The following is a 15488-nucleotide window of genomic DNA, read 5'->3' as shown; positions in this document are numbered from 1 at the left end:
TCTCACACGTGTATTTCTCACTGTGTATTTCTCACTGTGTATTTTTCACTGTGTATTTCTCACTATGTATTTCTCACTGGGTATTTCTCACTGTGTATTTCTCACCGTGTATTTCTCACTGGGTATTTCTCACTGTGTATTTCTCACTGTGTATTTCTCACTGGGTATTTCTCATTGTGTATTTCTCACTGGGTATTTATCACTGGGTATTTCTCACACGTGTATTTCTCACTGTGTATTTCTCACTGTGTATTTCTCACTGGGTATTTCTCATTGTGTATTTCTCACTGGGTATTTATCACTGGGTATTTCTCACACGTGTATTTCTCACTGGGTATTTCTCACTGTGTATTTCTCACTGTGTATTTCTCACTGTGTATTTCTCACTGGGTATTTCTCACTGGGTATTTCTCACTGTGTATTTCTCACTGGGTATTTCTCACTGTGTATTTCTCACTGTGTATTTCTCACTGTGTATTTCTCACTGTGTATTTCTCACACGTGTATTTTTCACTGTGTATTTCTCACACGTGTATTTCTCACTGTGTATTTCTCACACGTGTATTTCTCACTGTGTATTTCTCACTGTGTATTTCTCATTGTGTATTTCTCACACGTGTATTTCTCACTGGGTATTTCTCACACGTGTATTTCTCACTGTGTATTTCTCACTGTGTATTTCTCATTGTGTATTTCTCACACGTGTATTTCTCACTGTGTATTTCTCACACGTGTATTTCTCACTGTGTATTTTTCACTGTGTATTTCTCATTGTGTATTTCTCACTGGGTATTTCTCAAACGTGTATTTCTCACTGTGTTTTTCTCACTGTGTATTTCTCATTGTGTATTTCTCACACGTGTATTTCTCATTGTGTATTTCTCATTGTGTATTTCTCACACGTGTATTTCTCACTGTGTTTTTCTCACTGTGTATTTCTCAAACGTGTATTTCTCACTGTGTATTTCTCATTGTGTATTTCTCACTGGGTATTTCTCACACGTGTATTTCTCACTGTGTATTTCTCACTGGGTATTTCTCACACGTGTATTTCTCACTGTGTATTTCTCACTGGGTATTTCTCACACGTGTATTTCTCACTGTGTATTTCTCACTGTGTATTTTTCACTGTGTATTTCTCACTATGTATTTCTCACTGGGTATTTCTCACTGTGTATTTCTCACCGTGTATTTCTCACTGGGTATTTCTCACTGTGTATTTCTCACTGTGTATTTCTCACTGGGTATTTCTCATTGTGTATTTCTCACTGGGTATTTATCACTGGGTATTTCTCACACGTGTATTTCTCACTGTGTATTTCTCACTGTGTATTTCTCACTGGGTATTTCTCATTGTGTATTTCTCACTGGGTATTTATCACTGGGTATTTCTCACACGTGTATTTCTCACTGGGTATTTCTCACTGTGTATTTCTCACTGTGTATTTCTCACTGTGTATTTCTCACTGGGTATTTCTCACTGGGTATTTCTCACTGTGTATTTCTCACTGGGTATTTCTCACTGGGTATTTCTCACTGTGTATTTCTCACTGTGTATTTCTCACTGTGTATTTATCACTGGGTATTTCTCACTGGGTATTTCTCACTGTGTATTTCTCACTGGGTATTTCTCACTGGAGGAATCCGATGAGCTGTGAAGATTTTTTGTTTGAGTTCAACTTACAGATGTCATACTCCTAGGTTTTTTCGGTAAAGTCACGTAGGTAAAAAATAAAATTAAAAATTACTAAACGTAATAATAGAAATAAAATAAAATAATAAATCACGACGTTTCGGATGCAACACAAGTCTCCGTCATCAGGTGGGACCGTCACAGCTAGATTTGCTGTATCAAGTGTATCACTTAATAATTATTATTACTGATTTATTATTTTATTTTATTTCTATTATTACTTTGAGTAATTTTTATTTTATTTTTCACCCACGTGACTTTATCGAAAAAACCTAAGAGTATGAATCCTTGCAGTCACGAAAGCTTCAAATGTAGAACTTACAGATTTCGTCCGGTATAGTTCCAGCGACTCCCCGTGCCAGCTATTTCTCCTTTAGCGATCCGTCCCCGCTTCCTTAAGCGCACTGTACTCTGTTTGGCTTGGCATCCGATGCAGAAATAAGGAGGGGGGGGGGAGGTAGTGGGGGTGGGGGTTTGGAGGGGGGGGGTGGAGGGAGGGGGGTAGAAGCTGGAATGGGGGGGGGGAGTTCCTGGTGAATGGAAGGCAGGAAATGTGCGCGCATATATCAAATGTGTTTTTTTTTGTGGGTGGGAGGGAGGGGGGTCTATAAAATATCCCCCAAAGCGTTTGAGAATTAGGTCAAAACTTTACAGGAAAATTAACAGCTGGGGTTTCCATTATGGAATGAAATCCAAACAGGAAAATAGTCAAATGAGTTGCGGGGTTGTGAGGCTGTTCGCTGTTGTTTTAAGAGGGGGGGGGGGCGTTTCTGAAGAGTGGGCTCAGCCTTGAAGGAGCGGTGGCGCTGTGGTTAGCGCGCCGAGCTGCAAACAAGGTGGCACGTGTTCGACTCCTGCCTGTGATGCACACAATCATCATCATCATCACCACCACCACCATCCATGCCATAGCCAACATCATCATCACCACCACCATCGATTCCATAGCCATCATCACTGCCATCACCATCCATGCCATAGCCATCATTATCATCACCACCACCACCATCGATGCCATAGCCATCATCATCATCACCATCACCACCACCATCACCACCACCACCATCCGATCGCAGACAAGAGTTATCATTACGAAGCCACTGTGAAGCAAGCGACACGTGGCAGATGATAGCCAATGGCAGCTATGGTGAGCTAAAGGCACAGCCCTGCACTTGCTTGCTCACGCCACCGCTGGCGGAGGTTTCCCCTCTCTCGAGGCGGCCTGTTGGCCTACTCTTCCACGCTAGGCCAGACGCCTTAGACGAGGCGAGAGTGACCCATTCTTAACCCCACCACGCGCGATCTGTCCGGTGGAGGCGGGCGGAGGGGTCAATTAAGAAACCTCCACCGTTGTGCAGCAGCATCGGATGCCTTCATTTCAGAGAGGGCTGAGTTATTTCGACGACGTCTTTGAAACGTATTGCCCAGGGGAGGTTGTGGGGGGGGGGGCTTCTTCTGCCCGACAGATAACTGCAGCTCGGGGAGGTTTGTGAATTCTATCCGCGGGCAAAGGGAAATGTTTTCAAAGCTGCGCCATCTCTCCCGCCTCCCATCCGATGCGTTGTTCTCGTGAAGATTTACTTTCCCTCCCGTTGTCTCTCTCTCTCGCTCTCTCTCTTTTACTCTCTCTCTCTCCTGCTTCTCGCTATCTCTCTTCCCGTCTCCTCGCCACTCTTTTCCCTCCAGTCGCCACCCCCGCCACCATCACCTCCTCCTCCTCCTGCAACATCCTCCTCCCCGATCCGTGCTCGCGCTGTCGCTCTGCCGTCTGTGATGCCCTCTCCCCTTTTCCAGTGAGTGTGCACGTGTCTGTGTGCACGTGTGTGCGTGTGTGTGCACTTATGTGTGTGCGCGCGTGTGTGTGCACGTGTGTGTGTGCGTGTGTGTGTGCGTGTGTGTGCACGTGTGTGTGTGCGCGCGCGCGTGTGTGTGCACGTTTGTGTGCACGTGTATGGGTAGTGGTTGGCGCCCTACGCTACGAACCCGGCGATCCGGGTTCGATTCCCGCTCACGGTCCACACGAGTGATGATTAATTATCCGAACCGATCCTGGGCCTCTCCTAGGTCGACTCAGCCTCAAATTAGTACCTAGTGCGGTGTGTAAGAAAGACATCACCACTAAGGAGACAAAGGCGGCCGGGCATGGTGTTGGTCACCCACCCCGTCGTGTGCCACAGTGCCGGCCTTCCAAGCTGCTACTCGCTAACAGCGCTTGCCCCGCCAATTCTGCGTGACCACACGAGGGGGTGCTTCGTGTCTCTCTCCGTCTCTCTGCCTTCCTCCCATCTGCTCCCTGCCCACTCTCCTGCTCGTCCACCCGTCGTCTCGCTCTACCCCCCAGGCATGCGGGATGGATGGAGTCGGAGTTGTTTGGAGGTCGGTGGTGGTGGTGGAGGGCGGGCATGGGGAGGCGGGGAGGGTTGGGGGGAGCGGTGGTGTTGCGGTTAGCGCTACGCTGCGCCATGAACCCGGCGACCCGGGTTCGAATCCCGCTCACGGCCAACACCCAGTGACGATTATCTGGAACCGGTCCTGGGCCTCCCTCTAGGTCGACTCGGCCTCAAGTGAGCACTTAGTGCGGTGTGCGAACATCGCCCCTGGGGGAGACAAAGACGGTCGGGCGTGGTGCTGAGACAAAAGGCCGGAATGGCACACGAGGCGGGGGGGGGGGGTGCCCTTCCGTGCTGGCTAATAGCACTTGCCCCAACAGTACGTTAAGGCTATACGGGGGATCTTTGCCTTTTGGGAGGGGAGGGGGGCGAGCGGAGGAGGAGGAGGGGGGCACTGGGAGGGGAACGGGGGTACGGGGAGGGGGAATGAGCAGAGGATGGGGGCACGGAGGGGGCAATGGAGTGTGGGGGGTGGTGGGGGGGGGAGTAGCTATGGACCCATGTCGAGTAGCCGGAGGGGCTGCGGGTGCCCGGGTGGGGTGCCCATGATGAGCCTTAATTAAGAGCGCAATTAATTGGCGTCGGGCGGATTGTAGTGGGCGCGCAATTAATCTCTCCGTCTCCCACTCGCTCTCTCTCCCACTCTCCATGACTCTCTCTCTCGCTCTATGAGTGCCCCCCCCCCCATCGTCTTTCCCTGTGTTTCCCTCTCTTCAACTCCCTACGCCTTCTCTCCTCCCCTCCCTTACGAATGTCACCCGCCTCTCGATTGTTCCCCTCAAGAGACCCCCAAACACAGCGGTCTGCACGTGCTGCGTAAAGGCGCTCTACACGTGCTGCGTAAAGGCGCTCTGCACGTGCTGCGTAAAGGCGCTCTGCACGTGCTGCGTAAAGGCGCTCTACACGTGCTGCGTATATGCGCTCTACACGTGCTGCGTAAAGGCGCTCTACACGTGCTGCGTATATGCGCTCTACACGTGCTGCGTATATGCGCTCTACACGTGCTGCGTAAAGGCGCTCTACACGTGCTGCGTAAAGGCGCTCTACACGTGCTGCGTATATGTGCTCTACACGTGCTGCGTAAAGGCGCTCTACACGTGCTGCGTAAAGGTGCTCTACACGTGCTGCGTAAAGGCGCTCTACACGTGCTGCGTAAAGGCGCTCTACACGTGCTGCGTAAAGGCGCTCTACACGTGCTGCGTAAAGGCGCTGCACTCCCGGGACCTGGCCGACCTACCGGAGACCATTTCTCTCCCCTCATTGCGGCCGCCCCTCAGTGGAAACAAACGTACAAGTCTCCCCCGTAGCCAAACGCTACGGTGACCTCCAGTGGAGGTTGGCACACCGCACGTTGCCATCGGCCGTGTGGCTCAGCCGAATCTCGCCAGGGGTAACAGACTTGTGCATTTCCTGCGGTGCCAGGGAGGATCTGCCACACCAGTACTTAAGCTGCCAGCGGCTCAAACCCAATGTTCCGCCTTTTGGGGGACATCTTCAGGAAACTGGGGATGCCCTTCTACAACAGCAGCTTCGTATATGGGGTGCCTTACCTGGCTAACAAGCGCCATGACCTCGCCAACTTCGCCTGTGCTCAGGCGAAGATGGCGGTGTACAGAACGAGGAAAAAGATGCTGGAAGGTGACACTGACGGTTGCTCTGTTTAAGGCACGACTCCGGCTGGAGCACGCGTACCACACACATGTCGGTGATGTGCACATCTTCTTCGAACGCTGGGGAGCCGGAAAAGCCCTCTGTACCAGCGTGGACGGCACCCTCGTGGTGTTCACCTTCTGAAGCGCTCGCTCGTCGCCGTGGCGTGCGCGATGACCACCACCACCACCACCACGTGACTTTTATTTCGTGTCGTGCGCGGAGCATTTACCGCCACAGCGCGTGGATTTGTAGCGTTTGTTTATTTGCTGGTGACTTTGTGTGTTTCGTATCGGAATCACCCCCAGTGCCGTTGCAGCTGGCGGCAATGAAAGTTGTTTAAAAGTCAAAGTCTATTATTCTCACTCACTCACTATACTCCATCCCTCTCTAGCCCACATTCTCTCCCCGCTCGCTCTCGCCCACTCTCTATCTCTCTGTCTCTCTCCCAACTCTCTGCCCCTTCTCCCCCCCACCACCACCACCCCCTCTCCTCCCCCACCACCACCACCACTTCTCCCCCCCCCACCACCACCCCCTCTCTTCCCCCACCACCACCCCCTCTCCCCGTGGTAGTAGTCGACTGTGCCCAGGGGGTATCGCTGCTCGCCGCCGCCGCCGCCTCTCTGGCGGCAAGAGACGCCACAGAGGGGGGGTGGGGGGGTCACGGATTTTTTTGTCCGTCGCGAGCAAAGGGGGAGGGATCAGCAATCTGCGGCTCCGCAGCCGCATTCGCCTCTCTCGAGGACCGCTTCGTGACCGTGCACTCGCGTTGGATTGCGGCTCTTGCGATGTCGAGTCCTGTTTTGTTTTGTTAGGGAATTCGAACAAATAAATTGGCTCGAATTGTCATTTTGGTTGCCAGCCCCTGGTCTAAAGCTTCTCTCTTTCTCTCTCTCTGTGTGTGTGTGGTGGTGCGGAGTCTCGGCTCTCTTCCCCCCCGCTCGCCCCACCACCCCAATGTCCACTTCATCTCGGCAGGTGGCACCGAGGCAACACTGGGACCTCACACAGAGAGAAGAACCTGGGTTCGGTTCCCGACTGCGGAGGCCTTTCTGTGTGGAGTCTGTGTGTGTGTTTTCTCTCTCCCACTTTCTCCTCCGCCTGCTTCCTCCCCTGTTCTGCACGCTTCGGGTGAGGGTTCCGCATGGGTTCCTCTCCAGGTCCTCCGGTTCTCCTCCCATAGCTAAAGACGCATTCGACAAGTGAGTCTTTGGACTCAGTCTGGCTTTACCGAGGTAATTAGTTTGCGAATATCATTCTGTTGGCTGAGTGTAATGATGTATTATTGTGTTTCTGGGCTTTCAAAGCTGTTCGCTAACAGCCTGTGTAGCCTATAGGGGGGGGGGGGGTCTTGGTCTATGTGTGTATATATATACTCCTGTATGTGTGTTATACTGAATGTGTATGTGTGTTTCTGTGTGTTTCTGTGTAGGTGTCTGTGCCTTTGTACGTGGAGGAGCGGTGGCGCGGTGGTTAGCGCGCTGAGCTACGAACCCGGCGACCCGCGTTCTATTCCCGCTCAAGGTTAGCACCGGTGACGATTATCTGAACCGGTCTCGGTGCGGTGTGCAAACATCAGCACCGGTGGGGAGACAAAAGCGGCCGGGCGGGTGTGATGTGCCATGGCGGTCTTGGTAGGTGCTCACTAACAGCTCACGGCCAACACCAGTGACGATTATCTAAACCGGTCCTAGGCCTCCCCTAGGTCGACTCAGCCTCAAATGAGTAACTGGGGCGGTGTGTAAACATCGCCACTGGGGGATACAAAAACGGTCGGGCGTGGATGCTGGCCACCCACCCCATCGTGTATCGTTCCGGCCTTCATAGGTGCTCGCTAACAGCACTTGCCCCTACAGTCTGTTAAAGGCTATACGGGGGGATCTTTGTCTTGTGTGTGTGTGTGCAGCCGGTGGCAATGAGCTGACAAGTGGAATAACATTTCCTTGGCCGCCACTCAGATGCCCCCCGCAGTGAGAGACAGAAAGAGCTGCAGACTCAGCGAGCCATGAGCTGGCGCCGAAACGAGAGAAACAAACGTCACGTCTATTCCGCATTTCATTATCATCATCATCAGCATCATTATCATCATCATCATCATCCATGTTTAATCCACTGCTAAAAAAAATGTTTTGCTGTATCATGTGAGGCCCACTGAGCTAAATAGCTTTATTGTTTGCCAGAACCGACCTGGCTATCGCAAATGATCGCTCAACGAGGTGGCTTACCACGTGGAAATTTATAGCAGCCAAATACTCGAAACGCGCGCTGATTCTAAACGTGGAGGGGGGGAAACGGGAGGACCCGGATTAAAATCCACGCGCGACCATGGGGATAAAGAGAAACAAACACACGCAAACTCCAAATATACAGCAGGCGCCAAGACCTCCTGCATACCAGGTGAGGGAGTTAACATCTCACCACCGCGGCGCTCAGATGGAGGCCTCCCGAGGCCTCTGCCACCACCAATTCTCGAGATCGTGCCAACGCAACAAAATGCGCCCAGCACCTGGCGCGCGAACTCATTCAATCGCTCCATCTCCGCGGCATACGGGCCGGGCCCCCTCTCGGGCGCGTTCCGTCCCTGTTTGGCTGTCTGTCCCCCCCCCTCCCCCCCGTTATTATTCTCAACCACCGCGACTTGTCTCGCACAGGTTCACCACTTTACTTTTTTTTCCCGACAGTGCTAAGCGACGAGATGTCACCAAAGGGCGCGCGCGTGCAATTCCGATGAGTCAATTGGACGTCCAGTCCCGAGTGGCGCGGAGCAAACGCAGTGCGTATCACCCCACCCCCCCCCCCCACGGCGCGTGTAGCGAACGTAGCGTGGAAGGGGATATCACAGAGGCACTTCTGAAATCAGTTAGAGGTGTCACGCTATGTCCAGTGCCGGATTAAGCTAGTGCGGGGCCTGTAGCATATGTTATAGAGGGGCCCTAGATACAACAAAAAAACAAGTAAATATTAAACACACACATTTTGAACTTGCATAGTAAAGTCATTGTATTTTTTCGATTACTATACAGACAGATAATACGACAAATCGCTAACCCTAAACACCCAGTCGTTCGTAAATATTGAAGGCAGTATAGCACTGTAGTAATAGAGCAAGTGCAGAATCACTGAACCGGAATTGATAGCTTGAAAGCATTTAGCCCTGGAACGTGCGGGGCCCGTAGCTACATGTGTAGCTACTTTTGCCACTTGGATAATCCGGCACTGGTTATGCCCAAGCGCGAGGACGAAACGCTGCTCTTCCCCCGGCTCGGGCTGCAGATAAAAGAGACGCGTTTCTGATTGTGCATCAACACCACTCGTTGTGTATCCACTTCACCAATTGTGTATCTAAGCCACTCATTTCCACGAATCTTATGCCCGATTATCAACAATCGGTGTCACGTCACGAGACAAAAAACCCATTCCGAGCTCTCTTTCCATCGCTTTGAGAGCAGTGCAAACCCCGCCTCCTCGTGTTAGAAAACGGCCCGTGGAAGTGGGTATCACACAACCACTTCTGAGATCCCTTCAAGTTACCTCTCATCTAAACGCTAGCAGCGGACGTCACGTGATCGCACGCGCACATGCTACAGAGGACAGTTCATTGCACGAGAGTCAAACCAGATATGTTGAATACTCAGCGCTGAGATTTAAGCAAAAAGAAAAGGAAACATCTAATTTATAACGCGACGGTTCCTTTAGTGCAGTCGTTAAGTGACCAGGTTGAGATCAACAACTCGCTGCACTTGAGAAGCGGCGATTGAATCACAACTCAACATGGGTAAGTCTCGCGGGGTCTCGGTGCGAGTCTGTGGGTCTCCGTGGCTGTTTCTGCTTGTGATCACCAACGCTCTACCCCCCGAGAAGCCCGATTTGAATCACAGGCTGTGGCTAAAACCCGGGATCGAATCGAGACCCGCACGGCCAAGTGACCGACTGGGACGATAAAACAATCGGCCCAGGCATTTGGAAGCACACCGGCCCAAATTCGGTGCCGCCGAACAGCTAGATCTGCGATGTGACGACTTATTCGCGTGGATTTTTTTGCCGTGCGATCTCATTGGCACATTTGGGTTGGTCCAAAAAACCCAAAACAAAATAAATGGGCCGGTGAGGAAAGCATTTCTGGGGTTGTAATGAAGCGTACACATTAGAGGTAATAATATATTTTGATTAAAAAAAAAAGAAATATTTTTAAAGATATATTTCTTACTCTGATAACATTTGCAATTTCCCGACACAGATCGGCTCACCGGCCCTACCACCCACTCACCCGTTGCCATCGAGACGTGGGGACCAGCTGCCACTACGCAACGAGACGTGCCCGTTACGTTGCGGGCGCAATATAACGTGTGAGTAGAGTTTGTATTACTCTACGGCAGTGGCTCTTTAACCTTTACTACTTTTTCGGTAAAGTCACTACACGTGACTTTACCGAAAAAACCTAAGAGTATGAATCCTTGCAGTCACGAAAGCTTCAAATCTAGAACTTTACTGCAGCCTTGCACCCCTTTGGTTCTCGATCGTATTTTTTTCTTATGTTAGTAAGTACGTGCTTAATTTGCGTTTCGATGATTTATCTTCTAAAAAAAAGTCTGGCCATGTCTCGCAGTCCCAGAAAGGGTATCTCGCACCCCAGGTTAAGAACCGCTGCTCTGCGGCGATCATTGACCGAGAACAATTTTGCAATTCACAAAACGCGACCTCGCCTGGGTTGCATCAATGGGATCCGGATACAACCACATTTGCAAATGTGATTTTGGTAACGTTGCATCGATGGTGTGCTATTTTATTCAGGTACTGCGCGTTATCTCGGCGTGGTCTGGGACTGCTGTTGTTTTGCTGCCTTGCCCGGGTTTGCATTTAGTGTTGAAAAAAATCGACAGGAACCCATTGTACTCATGCAATTTGCACTCATGTTTTCTTCTTACTCTTCCACGCGTTCGTCCCACTCGCGTGGGGTCCGCTGTCCTTTCCAACCTTCTCCATGCTGCCCTAGTTCTGCGCCAATTTGTGCGTATGTCCGCTATTTATATTTCATTATCGATAGTGACCTGCTTACCTTTCCTCGACTTTGCACTCCTATCGATTGTTGTGTGTGTGTGTGTGTGCCCTTGGTTGTTGTTGTAACTTGCTGACCGTCCCTACTGCACATCTGTGCAAAAGAGCTTCACAGCTCATCGGATTCCGCTCGGATAAATGCAACAAAATAAATTGTGATTCAAGTCGCCCTGTAGACATCCGAGCGGCCGGATAAAAACCCCTCCCCACAAATCCCATCATACCGAGGGCTGCCGCAACTGCTCCTGCCGATACTGCTGCTTCTGTTCCTCCTGCTGCTACCGCTACTGCCGCTACCGCTACTGCTGCTCCTACTGCTGCTACTCATGCTTCTGCTGCTGCTATCGCTGTTGCTGCTGCTGCTCCTGCTGCTACCGCTGCTTCTGCTCCTCCTGCTGCTACTCATGCTTCTGCTGCTGCTGCCGCTACTGCTGTTCCTGCTGCTGCTGTTGCTACCGCTACTGCTGCTGCTGCTACCGCTACTGCTGCTGCTACTGCTGCTGTTGCTACCGCTGCTGCTACTGCTGCTATTGCTACTGCTGATGCTGCTCCTGCTGCTACTCATGCTTCTGCTGCTGCTGCCGCTACTGCTGTTCCTGCTGCTGCTGTTGCTACCGCTAATGCTGCTGCTGCTACCGCTACTGCTGCTGCTACTGCTGCTGTTGCTACCGCTGCTGCTACTGCTGCTATTGCTACTGCTTCTGCTCCTCCTGCTGCTACTCATGCTTCTGCTGCTGCTGCCGCTACTGCTGTTCCTGCTGCTGATGTTGCTACCGCTAATGCTGCTGCTGCTACCGCTACTGCTGCCGCTACTGCTGCTTCTGCTACCGCTAATGCTGCTGCTACTGCTGCTGTTGCTACTGCTGATGCTGCTCCTGCTGCTGCTACCGCTAATGCTGCTGCTACTGCTGCTGTTGCTACTGCTGATGCTGCTCCTGCTGCTGCTACCGCTGCTGCTGCCGCTACTGCTGCTGCTGCTCCTCCTGCTGCTACCGCTACTGCTGCTGCCGCTGCTGTTGCTGCGGTTGTTGCTGCTCCTGCTGTTGCTACCGCTGCTGCTGCTACCGCTGCTGTTGCTACTGCTCCTGTTGCTATTGCTCTTGTTGCTGCTGCTCCTCCTCCCGGGCACTGAGCTGTGAATGAGAGCGACAGGAGGAGCCGAGGACCCGGGCAGAGAAAGTGGTGCTCAGGTGACGCTGCCGCTGCTGCTGCCGCCGAGTAATAATGATTGTATTCATGGTCACATGGAGGTTGGAGGTGGTTGTCATCGATGGTGGGGGGGTGGTGGGGGGTGGGGAAGGAGTGGGTGGGGGTCGGTCACTTTCAGAGCATTTCAATTCCTGAGTGGGGGGCCCTCGGTGAGTCTGCGAGCTGAGTTCAAATACCGGTGGCAACGTGCAAGCTGCAATCCAAGGACGCGTCGCATTTGGAACAACGCGGCAGCCACTGCTCACTCGAGGCTCAGCCAAGTCGCCCCGAGGGGAGCCCCAGGGACCGGTTGCGGATAATCGCTGCTGACGTTTGCCCGTGGACAGGAATCTAACTGGGGTCGTGTGTAAGTTGAACTTCTTTCGCACCGTACGTAGCCAACCGCGCTAATCGGAGGTGCGCGCGCGAGCGGTGGGGTACAATAAACTAAACACAAAATGCAGTTCGAAGTAGCACGCCGTGGTATCCCAACGGGTCCATGGGCTTCCTCTAAGTCGACTCAGCCTCAAATGAGTACTTGTTGCAGTGTGCGAGCTTCGCAATTTGGAGGGGGGGGAAGACAAAGGTGACCGGGCATGTTGCGGGTCCACCCCCCCCCCTCCTTGTGTCGTGGCACCTTAACAGATGCTCGCTAACAGCACTTACCCCGACACAGCGTGTACAGGCTACACGGGAGACCATCGAACTCGTACGTAAGATAAAAAATAGAAACAATCATGTCTTATGCACTAATTTAAAGAGCTTGAGTTCGGTTATGTAAGAGTTCCAACGATAAATAAATAACACAGACATCAAGCGGCCACATCGCTTTAGACTCAAGCAGCGTTAAATTATTAACGCCACTTACAATTTTTCTTTTCGTGACGGCTGAAACTCGTCCATGCCACTGGGCTGGGCAAGGGGACATATTGCAGGGACGCCGAATCGGATTTGTGCCGCCGACTGTCAAAGACGTGGGCGGCGTTCGACAAGGCCCATTCCCGTCGCTCCTTGCTCCAAGTAAACAGCATTACTCCTTGGTTCTTTCGGTAAAGTGACGTATAAAGAGAAAATAAATAATAAAATACTAGCATACGACGTTGCGATTGCAACACAAGCAATCATCAGGTATAAATGAAACAGAAACACAAATCTAGTATACTTAGAAATGTAATGTAATACAACAAAAAGAGTCGGATAACATAACAGTCAACACCCTACCTGGTTGATTACGTTCTTCCTGAGAATGCTAAATTTGAGAGAGAGAGAGAGATAAAACACAGAACCAGAGACATATAGACAGACATATACGTAGAGACAGATATCACAGAGATACATAGAGAGAGAGACGTACATAGTCACACAGAGAAAAAACAGCATCATCAACGTCGAGCCAACGTCCCACGTTGCACATCAAGCGGCGTGTCACAATACGAGGCCCAGTGTCACGTGGGTGGCCGTGGACCAGAGGCGCTTTCAGATGCGCGGCTTGCGGCCGTCTGGAATGCTCTTCCTCCCGATGTTAGGAAGCGAGTGTTGCCGTGCAACTTTAAAAAAAAGTCTAGACTGGAAACTTCGTTTTGTGTTTAGTTTTGCCGTCCTTCCTCCGCACCTCCAATCGAAATCTTCGTTTCGAAATCTTCGTTTCGACTGGAGGAATCCGATGAGCTAGGAAGCTTTTTCATAGATGCCCGAGTAGGGGCGGGTTAGCAAGTTACATGGACAAAAAAATACAACATAGGATACAATGGAGATAGAGAAAAGTCAAACAAGTCACACAAAAAATTAATATAAAGCTTTTAAGTATATATGTCACGAGTACATGCATTCATACAGGTGTCAAGATCAAATGCAAGCTTGGGGAAGGCATAAACAACCACAACAACCACAACAACATCAACAACAATCCCAGAACACACCAAGACATAATTACAGGTCACAAAGCGCGCGTGCGGCCGACGAACGAGATCGTCAGCGCGACCCGGTCGCGTCCCCGCGCTCGGGCAGGGTGAGTGACGGTTGGTGAGTGACGGTTGGTGAGTGACGGTTGGTGAGTGACGGTTGGTGAGTGATGAGAGTGAGCGAGTGAGTGTGGGGGGTGGGGGTGGGGGGGTGAGGTGAGTGGAGTGCAGCGGTTAGCGCGCTGCGCTACGAACCCGGCGACCCGAGTTCAATTTGCGCTCACGGCCAGCAAGGCCAGTGACGATTCTCTGCAACCCGTCCTGAGGTTGACTCAGCTTCAAATGGGTACCCGGTGCGGTGTGTAAAGAAAACATCGCCACTAGGGAGACAAAGGCGGCCGGGCGTGGTGTTGGGCACCCACCCCCTCGTGTGCCGTTCCGCCCTTCATAGGGTGCTCGCTAACAGCACTTGCCCCAATAGTCTGTTAAGGCTACACGGGGGATCTGTGTCTTTGTTGAGCGGCAGCGCAGTGGTTGTTAGCGCACTGCGCCACGAATCCAAGTTCGATTTCCACTCACGGTCCTGGGCCTCCCATAGGTTGACTCGGCCTCAAATAATTAGCTGGTTGCGGTGCGTAGAGCAAAGGCGGCGGGCTGGGTCATGGCTGGGTCATGGCCAGGAAACCGCTCCCTCGCGCGGATCGCCGTCCGACCTCCACAGGTGCTGCTCGTTCACGGCACTTGCCACCCGCAGCTTGGCAAAGGTGCTGCTGCGTGTCGCCCTTGAGAGCGGCGGGGTGGGTGGGCATCAATACACGGACGCACGGCGGTGTAGGAATGCGACGACCTTTTTGGCTCTGCAGAGGGAATCCTGTCGGTGTCAGTCGCACCTGCGACCAGCACGGCCGGCTGCCTAGGGTGCCAAAGACGTGCACACGATGCACGCGCCAGCTTGGCGGGTCACCGTGTACGTCTCTGATTGTCTGTCTGTTCAAGAATGTTACCGATGAATGAGTGAGTGAGCGAGCGAGTGGGCGAGAGAGTGAGCGAGTGAGTGGGCGAGCGAGTGAGCGAGTAAGTGAGCGAGCGAGCGAGTGAGTGAGTGAGCGAGTGAGTGGGGCGAAACAGTGGGCGAGTGATGCCACCGGCAGGGCTCGCACGTCCGCGTGCCGCGTGGCGCGGGCTGAGCGAGCGGAAGGGTACAACGGAGAGAACTCTGACGCCGGCTTCCAACAGGTGCAATACTCAGAACGGCGGGGGGCAAGGGGGTGGGGGGGGTCTAGTGGGGGGGGGGCACCAGGGGAGGGGGGATCGACCTTGGACTGAGCAGGATGCACCGGTAGCGTAGGGGGTGGCAGAAATCTGGGGGGGGGGAGAGGGGGAGATGGGGTATGGAGGGAGGAAACGCGAATGGTAGAAGTGGGGGTTGGTTAGGGGGTGTGTGGGGTCAAGACGACAGCGGTGGGGGGGGGGTGAAGGGGGGTTAGGGGGAATGTTCGTGGGGGTGGGTGGGGGGGGACTCGGGGTTCCTGTTTGGGGAAGGAACCCCCAGCACACACCGCGCGTCAAACGCGTCACAGGGAACGGACTTCGGGAAATTTTGCGGAG

Source organism: Lampetra fluviatilis, chromosome 5, assembly GCF_964198595.1.
Source record: "Lampetra fluviatilis chromosome 5, kcLamFluv1.1, whole genome shotgun sequence".
NCBI classification, from domain to species: domain Eukaryota; kingdom Metazoa; phylum Chordata; class Hyperoartia; order Petromyzontiformes; family Petromyzontidae; genus Lampetra; species Lampetra fluviatilis.
The sequence above is the reverse complement of the archived record's forward strand: the minus strand, read 5'-3'. Positions refer to the sequence as shown.